The sequence below is a fragment of the Sus scrofa genome, chromosome 8, assembly GCF_054392235.1.
Source record: "Sus scrofa isolate SSC_HxYL_T2T_F1_AM1 chromosome 8, Sscrofa_HxYL_maternal_Yorkshire_Landrace_v2.0, whole genome shotgun sequence".
NCBI classification, from domain to species: Eukaryota; Metazoa; Chordata; class Mammalia; order Artiodactyla; family Suidae; genus Sus; species Sus scrofa.
The window spans coordinates 103,146,019-103,158,064 of record NC_139390.1 but is presented as its reverse complement, the minus strand read 5'-3'; the positions used below and the strand labels follow the sequence as shown (position 1 = coordinate 103,158,064).

General features: G+C 42.1%; 1 protein-coding gene and 1 long non-coding RNA gene across 7 annotated transcripts in view; one reads left to right on the top strand and one right to left on the bottom strand.

Annotated features, from left to right (window-relative positions):
* Positions 1–12,046, bottom strand: part of MFSD8 (major facilitator superfamily domain containing 8) — a 449,919-nt gene that overhangs the window by 278,033 nt on the left and 159,840 nt on the right. The window lies entirely within an intron of this gene.
* The window catches only part of LOC102166663 (uncharacterized), a 52,935-nt gene that overhangs the window by 1,164 nt on the left and 39,725 nt on the right, over positions 1–12,046 (top strand). For 3 of the 6 annotated variants that reach the window (XR_002346424.2, XR_014813068.1, XR_014813067.1), the window contains exons 2-3: positions 5,227–5,333; positions 5,955–6,060. This is a non-coding gene — a long non-coding RNA (uncharacterized LOC102166663). Of the gene's footprint in view, positions 1–152; positions 738–5,226; positions 5,334–5,954; positions 6,061–12,046 lie in introns of those variants that run through there. The other 3 variants (XR_014813064.1, XR_014813065.1, XR_014813066.1) reach the window with 2 other exon arrangements.

Sequence of the window (12,046 nt, the reverse complement as noted above, 5' to 3'; positions counted from 1 at the left end):
TGTTGACGGGGTAACGTTGTCTAGGATCCCTCCCTCCACCTCCCTTCTTTTGCAGGCCGCGCTCGCGTGCGGCGCCCCGCCTACCTCGCCCCACACTTCCCTGCTTTTGCCCGTCATCTCTTCTAGTTGAAGTAGAAGGGGCGGTCCTGAAAAGATGCTGCGCGGGACGCGCGCGCGCATAGGCGGGGCAAAATTACTGCGCGTGCGCGGATTCCGGGGCGCCACGCGCTCTCCTTTCCAATGCAACCCCTTCGGAAGGCACGCTCCGCCCAGTCCCCTCGCTGTGCGCGTGCGCCTAGAAGTCTCTTCCCTTCCCAGGCCTGGGTTGGCGTCCGCGAGCAGTTGCCTGTCTCTTGTTGCTCCGCCCGTGAGCTTCACGTGCGCCGAGGCTGCTGCTGAGGCGGGGCGGTCCCGGATTCCTTTCTGAGGGCATGAGTGGCTAGTGCGAGGCCGCGGCATAGTATTAACTGCTTTCGCAAATCGGTGAGGGGTGTCTCTCCCCTTGGACGCCGTCGCGCCCGTCCGGAAGCTATGAGCGTGGGCGCTCAGGCAAAGCTACCGCCAGAAGTTTTGGCGATGAGCTGGAGTCTCCTGGCGCAGAGAGTGTACATAGAACCCGCATTGGAATTGTTTGGCAAAAGGAATCTACGTGCTGTCTGCGACAACGAGTAGCCACTCCCCAGTGGTTTTGGCCAAGGCTACTCTTGTCCAGTTTTCTTTCAGGTTTCAGTCTAAAGGTGTCGTTATTCCTTAAGTCGTAATTTCTGGGGCGGTAGGGAAGTAGATGGGATAAGGTGGCCCTTCAATTCATTAGTTTAGTTTTATTTACAGTTTCTTTTCATCTACCTGGGCGTTGTAGAGTTTTAGCCTCACGTCCTTAAAATTCCGGCATAAGTGTCACCTGTGAAGCCTCATTCTGGATCTTTCACCTCACGCGCGCTCTCTTCATTTCACATACTCCCTTAGGCCTGAGTCTGTTTTTCTTGCGTCTCAGTCTATGCCCCGCCCCGCCAAGCTGCTGTAAACTACTCTTGTGGTGAATGAAGGTTGTATCAGGGGAGTAACGGTTTCCGTTTAATCTTGAGGAATTGATGAGATGGAGGAGAGACGTGGGGGAGTATGGTATGCATATTAGGGAAACTAAGTGGTCCACTTTGGCTTTAAGTACTGAAGAGGGGCAAAGTCTGGAAAACTGAAATTTTAGTCTTTTGTATCAAGGGGTAGACTTGGGCTTTATATTGCCGGTTTTGGAGAAGCCACTGAAGATATTGAAGGGGCAAGTGACAAGATGAGAGCTCTAGAGAGATTATCTACTGGGATTAGTATGAAAGATTGGAGTGGGGAAAAGAATGGGAAACCAGTTAGTAGGCTTCCGTATTTGTGCAAGAAGTGAGGGCTCACAGAACTAATTGTGCCATGAGAGCAAGGGTCTGCAGGCTTTTCTTTTTTTAAAGGGCCAGATATTAATATTTTAGGCATATTTGTCATAATTACTGAACTCTGCCTTGTAGTGAGAAAGCCTCTATTGACAGTATTTAAAGGAGTGAGCATGACTGTACCCAATAAAACTTTATGAACACTGAAACTTCAATATATTTTTAGATATCATGAAATAGCATTCTTTTGACTTTTTTCCAATCATTTAAAAATGTAAAACTTTTTGTTGTTGTTGTTGTTTTAGGGCCACACCTGTGGCCATATGGAGGTTCCCAGGTTAGGGGTAGAATTGGAGCTGCAGCTGGTCTATGCCACAGCCACAGCAACTAGGGGTCTGAGCCACGTCTGCCACCTACACCACAGCTCATGGCAACACCAGATCCTTAACCCACTGGCCCACTGGGCGAGGCCAGGAATCAAACCCGCATCCTCATGGAGCCCAGTTGAGTTCATTAACCGCTGAGCCATGAAGGGAACTCCAGTTCCCTTCATGGCTCAGCGGTTAACGAATCCGACTAAGAACCATGAAGTTGTGGGTTCCATCCCTGACCTTGCTCAGTGGGTTAAGGATCCGGCGTTGCTGTGAGCTGTGGTGTAGGTTGTAGACGTGGCTTGGATCCCGCGTTGCTGTGGCTCTGGCGTAGGTTGGCAGCTATAGCTCCGATTCAACCCCTAGCCTGGGAACCTCCATGTGCCGTGGGTGCGGCCCTAGAAAAGGCAAAAAGTCAAAAAAAAAAAAAAAAGTTTTTCATTTACAGATGTACAAAAACAACCTACAGGCCATAGTTTAGTGACCCCTAGTTTAGAGGTATTTTCTTTAGCCAAGAGAACAAGGTTTAGTTAGTAGTAAATAAGTGACCATGTTTAGTCTATCCTCCAATCTGAAATACTTTTTTGGAAGTGAAAGGGGCATTATTAATTCCATTGAGAGAATAGGAGTTAAATAAGATTGTCTCAAGATGCATTTTAATGAGTGGTCATCCTAAGGTTAAGAGAAGTCAGAATTGCTTTAGGACCTGGTAAAAGAAAATGGGGGATGGAGATGCCAATAATGGAAACAACGAGATTGGAAAGAGGTTGGTTTTAAGGAGAACACAGCTGTCCCAAGTGTCATATGGTTGAGACAACATCAATAGATAGGAAGAAGCCACCCCGGAAGTTTCATAGCAGGCCACTCCTTGTATTTTATTTACCAAATCCGGGTCACTTGCTAGCCCCTAAAGCAGTAACTGACAAGGAGCATGGGACTGCCATGACTATTTAGCATTTATCTGGCCTTGGGCAGTTTTTATGCAGGACTGTGGTATGCACTGCTGTAATTTAGCATCGCTGATTTCTTCCTACTAATATATCAGTAGCAACCCCAGGCATTGTGACAACAAAAAGCCATCCCTCTTCCCCTCCACCCAACACATACTCCCTTAGATGATACTGGTTGAGAACCACTGGCTTATCTACAGGGGTGCTCAGCTATCTCAGAAACTCAGTTGGAACTCAGAGGCCTTCGTGAATCTACAAATGGCTTCCCTGACTCCCCCTTCCACAGCAAACCTAATCCGCTTTTCTGTTACTCCTGTCTAAACATATGCCCTCTATTAGAATGATATGTTTTCCTTTACAATACATAATCTTATTCTTTCTAGTGGCCAAGTTCATTCCCCCCCAAGACTACTATTTCGTCACTTAGAGTGCTCATCTCTCTCCTTTCCAACCATCCAGATTGTTACTTTCCAAATTCCTTCTCTAATTCTACCTCTGTACCAGGCTTGTGACTCTATCAGGCCACACTGATCTCTTTCTTCTTTGAACTTCTGTGCATTCCTTTCTTTTTTTTTTTTCCTTTGTAGAGCCACCCCTGAGGCATATGGAAGTTCCCTGGCTGGGGGTTGAATCAGAACTTCAGCTGCCGGCTTACGCCACAGCCACAGCAACTTGGGATCCAAGACACATCTGTGACGTATGCCATGGCTTGTGGCAGTGCTGGACCCTTAACCCATTGATCGAGGCCAGGGATAAAACTTGCATCCTCATGGATACTAGTTGGGTTTGTAACCTGATGAGCTACAGCGGGAACTCCCATATGCATTCCTTGCTATACCACCAGTTTTGACCTTTTATGTTTTTCTTGACTATTCTGTCCTTCTTTGCTTTTGTTTTGACTATTCTGTTCTTGAAACTGTCCTTTGGATACTAAGGTTTATCCTTTTGCCTCTGTAGATGTTCCTTTCTGACTCCTTTTCACCCTCCTTTCCTCCTTCTATCCATCCCAGCCTTACTCAGAGGTCATCTACAAGCATCTGTTGTCATCTCTGTTTTTCTTTCTTCTTGTTACTTTTTGTTCCTTGACATTTCATCTACTCACTGATTGACTTGTCAACTCCATGGAAAATGTACCTCTCTAGGCCTGATCTCTCTGGGAGATTTCGTATAGCCAACAAATGTTTCCATTTCTTTTCCCATACACACAGTGGACTTGCATTTCCCTATTTCTTTGAGCTCAGCATAACCATTGAAATGTGATTGAAGTAATCTGTGTCACTTCCAAGCAAAAGCTTTAGAACCTGTGCAGTTTCTCATGCTCTTCCCTTTTGGCACACTGACAGAATGTTTCAGTTTTCTATTACTGCATTACAAACCATCCCAAATTTTAGTGACCTAAAATGGTAACCATTTTATTATCGGTAATGGTTTTGTGGGTTGCGTGGGCTCCTAGGCAAGTTGTCTAATATGGCTTGGGGGCTTTCATATGACTCCAGGCAGGGGAGTAATTTGGAAGTTCAACTAGGATGCTAGAATGGCCAAGTCTTGCTCCCCTTTCCAGTGTTATCCCAGGGCCTCACTTTGCATTGCTTCTTCTGAAGAGTAGCCTGACTTCCTACAAGATGGCTCAGGATTCTCAAAAGTGCAAAAGCTTGTAGGCCTTAAGCCTGGGAATAACACACTTTACTGGTTCAAGCATTCACAGGGCCAGCTCAGTTTCAAGGAGAGGAGAAATAAATTCCACCTCTTGATGGGGATTGGGGAGAAGAGTGACAATTTGTGGCCTTCTTTATCTACCACCCAACAGTGTTTCATACGGTGGCAGCTTCTATCAGCCAGGATCCTAGAGTTAGGACAAAGTGAAAAAGAGCCTTCAGTTAACACACATTCTTGTATGAGCAAGAAATCCATTTCTCCTGTTCTAAGTCACTGAGATATTTGGGGTTATTTGGTAGCATATAAAGCCTAATCTCTCCTACTACAAAAATTGGTATGGATAAGAAAAAGAATGCATATATTTATGAGTGGGTCATTTTGCTGTGCAGCAGAAATTGGCACAACATTGTAAAACTATAACAAAAAAAATATTGGTATGGGAAGTAGGGCACTATGGTCGTAAAAACCTAAGGTAAGGATTCCTGTTGTGTCTCAGGGATAACGAACCTGACTAGTATTCATGAGGATGTGGGTTTGATCCCTAGCCTTGCTCAGTGAGTTAAGGATCCAGCATTGCCTTGAGGCCACAGACGTGGCTTGGATCCTGTGTTGCCGTAGCTATGGCATAGGTCAATAGCTGCAGTTCCGATTTGACCCACAGCCTGGGAAGTTCCATGTGCCACACGTGCAGCACTGCAAAGCAAAAAACAAAACAAAACAAAAAACCCCCCCCCAAAACACAAAAAAAACCCAAAAAACAAAACCCTAAAATATGAATTTCCCAGCAAACACAGCTTAGAAATTTGAGTGCAATAATATTTCTTAAATAAGAGAGATTGTTTCTTGTAATTCTGTTCTGTTTCTCTATTTTAGGGGAAAACACTTCTTTCCACATCAGATGTTTCCTGAAGCATGGAGGGGGTGCCACTAACATAACACTCAATACTTTGTTCCAGCGCTTCTAGCAAGTTTCCTGATGTGTAAGTTTGGCACTGTGAAGCTCACCTTCTTCCTCTTTCCTTTCTCATGGGAGCCAGGCCGCCCACAGAAAGTGTGCTTTCTGCTTTGCTGCTTCATACCACAAGTTTCTTAGGGGTCTGCCCGGGCCAAGGGGGTTCTGCCCAGGCCAAGGGAGTAAGCTTAGCAGGATAGGCCCTGTTATATATCTAAATCTGCAGGAAGAGAAGGTTCAGGTTTGGGAGCCACGTTCAGTGCCAGAGAGTAATTAAGCCTGTTGTTTGAACTTTAATTTACAAGCACGAGAGAGTTCAATGTTGAATGTTAATAATTTAAAATTTTAGTATAAAGTTGGTACTGATTACTTTGGGTTGTAATTCAGTACAAGGTAATGTAATTTCTGAGCTTTTCATTTCTTGCTGGAAAATTCATGTTGGGAAGGGGTCATAAGCAAATTGAGGACTTTTTTGGCTCTTAATTTTTAGAATATTTTTGTTATTATTTGATTTTTTAGAACTCTTGATAATGTTTAAACAAGGTAATGGCACATAATTTGAGGTAGTAATAAAAAAGGTTGTGAATTAGTTTTGGGTACAGAATAGCATGGGAGCCAATTTAACTGATGTATGTTCTGACCCATTCAGGGCATTTGGGGGACAACACCTGACTTTACTGGTAGCCCCACAAGATTCCACAAAAAAAGTGACTTCTTACCTAAGAGGCTAACCACATCCCAAATTGATCTCAGTGGTAAGTGGTCTTTATATATTTTTACTGACATACAACCCAAAATAATTTTTAGATTCACATGTAAAAATTTTTTTCATTAGTTCAAAAGATGTAATTTCTGGTGTAATGTAAATATGAATATCTTTTTTCAGCTTTTTTTTTTTTTTTAAGTTTTTAGGGCTGTACCTGTGGCATATGGAGGTTCCCAGGCTAGGGGTCAAATCGGAGCTACAGCTGCCGGCCTACACCACAGCCACAGCAACCCAGGATCCAAGCCAAGTCTGCAACCTACACCACAGCTCATTGCAACACCAGATCCTCAACCCACTGAACAAGGCCAGGGATCAAATCCAAAACTTTATGGTTCCTAGTCAGATTTGTTTCCGCTGCGCCACGATGGGAACTCCTAAATATTTTATTTTATTTATTTATTTATTTTTGTCCTTTTAGGGCCGCACCTGTGGCATATGGAGGTTCCCAGGCCAGGGGTCTAATTGGAGCTGTAGCCACCGGCCTATGCCACAACCATAGCAACATGGGAGGTGAGCTGAGTCTGCGACCTACCTCACAGCTCACGGCAATGCTGGATCCTTAACCCACTGAGCGAGGCCAGGGACTGAACCCTCAACCTCACGGTTCCTAGTCGGATTCATTAACCTTGAGCCACGACAGGAACTCCAAAATATGAATATTTTAAAATAAAAAGGGTTATGTCACTTAAAAATGCTTTTAATGAAACTAAATCCCATAGAAATTGAGTACTCATCAACATCTATTTTAACAGAAATTTTACATTATTTTTTTTGCTCTCTGAATTTGTACTTTTATTCTACTTCCCCATGGAAATCTTAAAAATATATTTCATGGAAGTTCCCATTGTGGCTTAGTGGCAGTGAACCCAAATTAGTATCCATGAGGATGTGGGTTTGATCCCTGGCCTCGCTAAGTTGGTTAAGGATCCAGCATTGCCATGAGCTGTGATATAGGTTGCAGACACAGCTTGGATCCCTCCTTGCTGTGGCTGTGGCATAGAACAGCAGCTCTGATCGGACCCTGAGCCTGGGAACTTTTTAGGGCCGCAGGTGTGGCCCTAAAAAGCAAAAAGCAAAAAGCAAAAAAAAAAAAAAAAAAAAAAAAATATATATATATATATATATATATATAGAGAGAGAGAGAGAGAGAGAGAGAGATGTATTTTATTGCTTATCGTATCATTCCTTTTTTCTTTTTTTGTCTGCACCCATGGCATACACAGGTTCCTGGGCTAGGAATTGAACCTGTGCAAGAGCAGTGACAATGCTGATACCTTAACCACTAGGCCCTAGGGAACTCCTACCGTATCATTCTTTTTTGCAATAAAAATTTATGTATATTAAAAAAATTCTATAACCAAAATGTTCTAGGTGCCAAAAATTTTTTTGCATTGAGTTATTATTATAATTATCATTAGTAATACATAATCGATCATAACTACATTATAAATTCTGTAAATGATTACTGGAGAGAACTAAAATCTTATTTTACTTTATTTTTTGGCCGCACCCATAGCCTGTTGAAGCTCCCTGGCCAGGGATTGAACCCACACTGCAGCTGTGACAATGTCAGAATCTTAACCCACTGCACCACAAGGGAACTCCTAAAATTTTATTGAAAATATGTTTCTTAATAAAATTGATGAAGATCCCTCTCTCCAGTGGGGAGATTCCTCTCTCCTGTGAATGTAATTTTCTGCTAGGTAACAGAATAAGAAAACATGTTTAGGACTATTAGGTGTAGGGTTTACAACAGATGAATAAATTAATTGTTGTTCAATGCTTTATTTACAACAAAAGTTTATGTATCTAAATCTAAGTTTATTACATAAAAGATGAGCATGAATAATGAGGTGAGAAATGATTAACAAGTGATAATGAACAGAATTGTTTGGGTAAAAAAATGAACATTGACCGTATTCAGTAATCTTTATGTGAAAATTAGTGAAAGTATTTTCTTCCATGAGTCTGAATAATTGTTCAAAAACCACTAAAGAACATTAACATATCTCTGATATATTTTCCTTTTACATGTAATATTGATCTTTTGGAAGAAAATTTTGAATTTTTTAAACTTCTTTTTCCTTGCAATCATCTGAAACATGCAAAAAACCCCAACAAAGACCAACATTCCCAATTTCTAGCACCATGCTTTCTCTCTCTTCTTTTTTTTTTTTTTTTTTTTTTTTTTTTTTGCTTTTTAGGGCTGCACCTGCAGCATATGGAGCTGTACCTGCTGGCCTACACCACAGCCACAGCAACGCAGGATCTGAGCTGCGTCTGCGGCCTACACCACAGCTCACGGCAATGCCAGATACTTAACCCAGTGAGCGAGGCCAGGGATCATACCTGCGTCCTCATGGATGCTAGTCAGGTTGATTAACTGCTAAGCCACGATGGGAACCCCGCCATGATTTTCTCTTAATGGAAATATATTTAAGTTAAGGATAGCCAGGAAATCCTCCTGCTTATCATACCTTGGTTATATTAAATATTAACGTCAATATTTAGAATCGTTCCCTTATATGGTGACTTAGAGGCTTTTTGCACATGGGAGATTAGAATACGTGAGAGATTGCCTGTCTTTTATAAGTGATGATAGAATGATTTTACAAGTGAATTGGGGGAGTTCTGGCTGTGGTGCAGTAGGTTAAGAACTCAGCATCAGCATCTTGGGTAGCTGCGGAGGCGCAGCTTTAATTTTCAACCCGGAACAGTGGGTTAAAGGATCTGGCATTGATGCAGCCGCAGTATAGGTTGCAGCTGCAGCTTGGATTCAGTCCCTGGCCTGAGAACTTCCATATACCACAGATGCAGTCATTAAAAAAAAAACATAATGAAGAAAATTAGGGACACTCCCTGGTGGCTCAGTAGGTTAAGGATCTGGTGTTGTCACTGCTGTGGCATGGGTTCAATTCCTGGCCCGGGAACTTCTGCATGCTGCAAGCGAGCCTGAGAGAGAGACGGAGAGAGAGAGAACTGGATACGTTGAATTGTGTGACATCTCAACCTCGGTCATATTTTAGACCGCTCAGTTTTAGGAGAGTAGATGAAAGTTGAATAAATTGAATGATTTCCTTAAAATTATCTGTGTTTGTATTCCCCTTGTAAAGTACTTGTAGAATCCCAAACTAATTCTGGTTTAAAGATTACTAGGTTAAGAGGATAAAATTAGGTGGGGAGGGAGTTCCCATTGTGGCTCAGTGGGTTAAGAACTCAGCACAGTGTCTGTGAGGATGAAGGTTTGACCCCTGGCCTCACTTGGTGGGTTAAGGATCCAGCACTGCCACAAGCTGTGGCATAGGTTGTAGATGTGGCTCCAATTCTGTGTTGCTTTGGCTGTGGTATAGGCTGTAGCTGCAGCTCTGATTCAGCCCCTAGCCCAGGAACTTCCATATGCTGAAGGTGTGGCCATAAAAAGAAAAACAAAAATTAGTTGGGAAATGTGGTATAATTGTTGGGGGTTCTATTAACACTCAGGGCCTCTTAGGCCAGCCCTACCCTTTCCCCATCGAGTAAGACACTAGATAGTGAGAAACCATCTAGAGAAAGCTCAGCCCTTTGGCTAGTCTTACTTTGGGAACCAGGTTACCATCAGGAATCATGACTTTTGGTCTGTACCTTTATGCTGCAAAATTTGGAAGGATGAATTTTTGAAGTGAATGGAAGGGAGAGTCTCTGTTGTCCTGCTCTGTCAGTTAGCAACTCAGTGGTAAGTCTGCCTGGTTTGGGGTTAGTGTTGGGAGGTCCATTGCTACCATTTTGTCTCCAGCATCAGCTTTATCAGTAAGAGTGATAGTTCTCAGCTGTCTATTCTTTTTCCTATTTTTCAGTTGGTTCACAAGTTGGTAGGAAGAGGGATGTGCTTCACTGAGTCTCCTAAGCCTTCTCAGCCCTTAACAGTGCTATGACTATTAACACAACAAGTATTACTGTGACTTTTCCTTTGTTCTTTTAGCCATGAAATTATATTCAGTCTTGCATGTTTTTCCTAATATTTTGTATATATTTCATAAATTTGTCTACAGTAATGAGTGTAGTTTGTTTTTATATGTATATTGACTATTACTGGTCAATATACATATAAAAAAATCAGAAGAGTTAAGTTCAGGAAAAAGAGAATTGCTCCACATCCTTAAACAATTAGTTCTTCAAGACACTATTGTGGGGAGTTCCCATCGTGGCGCAGTGGTTAACGAATCCGACTAAGAACCATGAAGTTGTGGGTTCCATCCCTGACCTTGCTCAGTGGGTTAAGGATCCGGCGTTGCTGTGAGCTGTGGTGTAGATCACAGACATGGCTCGGATCCCGTGTTGCTGTGGCTCTGGCGTAGGCCAGTGGCTACAGCTGCAATTAGACCCCCAGCCTGTGAACCTCTATATGCCATGGGAGCGGCCCTAGAAAAGACAAAAAAAAAAAAGTCACTATTGCCAGATTTTTGTAAAAGGTGAGTGAATATATTAGGGGGTTGACTCTAAGGAAATGAAGTTTGCCATTCTGTTTCTTCCTGAGTTATAAGGTACTTGGCCTGCTAAGCCTTCATTTTGATATATATAAAACTATGATATAAAATATGGCCCTTATATGAGAAAATAAGTTATGGTTATAAAGCAAAATAAAGAAGTGGCAACTGTAGTAGAAGCTCTGGGCCTATAGATCTCTAATATTTCAAGGAAATGGCACTTTAAAAAAATTCCTAAATTATTTATTTATTTAAAGTATAATTGATATACAATGTTGTGTTAATTTCTGTTGTATAGCAAAGTGACTTAGTTATATACATATATACATTCTTTTTTTTTTTTTAATTGGTCATCCCCATGGCTTGCAAATAGTCCCAGGCCAGTGATTGAGTCTACACCACAGCAGTGACTACGCTGGATCCATAACCACTAGGCCACCAGGCAACTCCCTATGCATTATTTTTAAAATTTTAAAAATATTCCTTTTCATTATGGTTTATCCCAGGAGATTGGATATAGTTCTGTGTGCTGTACAGGAGGACCTCACTGTCTATCCACTCTGAATATAATAGTTTGCACCTACTAGCCCCAAGCTCCTAATCCATACCACTCCCTCTCCACCCCCTTGGCAACCACAAGTCTGTTCTTCTTGTCTGTGGGTCTGTTTCTGTTTTGTGTTAGGTTCATCTATACCATATTTTAGATTCTACATGTAAGTGATACTGTATGGTATTTGTCTTTCTTTTTCTATCTTCACTTAGTGTGATAATCTGGTTGTATCCATGTTGCTGCAAATGGCATTACTTCATTTTTATGATTAATATATCATTTTATATATGTTTCATATCTTCTTAATCCATTCATCTGTTGATGGACATTTAAGTTGTTTCCAGGTCTTGGCTATTGTGAATAGCTAGTGCTGCAGTGAACATTGGGGTGTATGTTCATTTGAATCATTGTTTTGTCTGGGTGTCTGCCCAGGAGTGGGATTGTTGGAATATCTGGTAATTGTATTTTTAGTTTTCTGAAGAATCTCCATACTGTTTTCCATAATGGTTCCATTAAGTTACATTTCAACTAACAATGTAAGAGGGTTCCCTTTTTGACAAACTCTCTCCATTATTTGCTATTTTTAGACTTTTTTTTTTTTTTTTTTCTTTTTAGGACTGCACTCGCAGCATATGGAGGTTCCCAGGCTAGGGGCAGAATTGGAGCTACAGCTTCCGGCCTATGCCACAGCCACAGCAACATGGGATCCAAGCCTCATCTGTGACCTACACCACAGCTCATGGCAACACCAGATCCTCAACCCACTGAGCAAGGCCAAGGATCCAACCTGCAACCTCATGGTTCCTAGTTGGATTCGTTTCCACTGCACCACCATGGGAACTCCTATTTTTAGACTTTTAAATGATGGCCAGTCTGACCAGTGTGAGGTGGTACCTTATTGTAGTTTTGATTTGCATTTCTCTTGTAATAAGTGGTGTTGAACATCTTTTCTTGTGTCTATT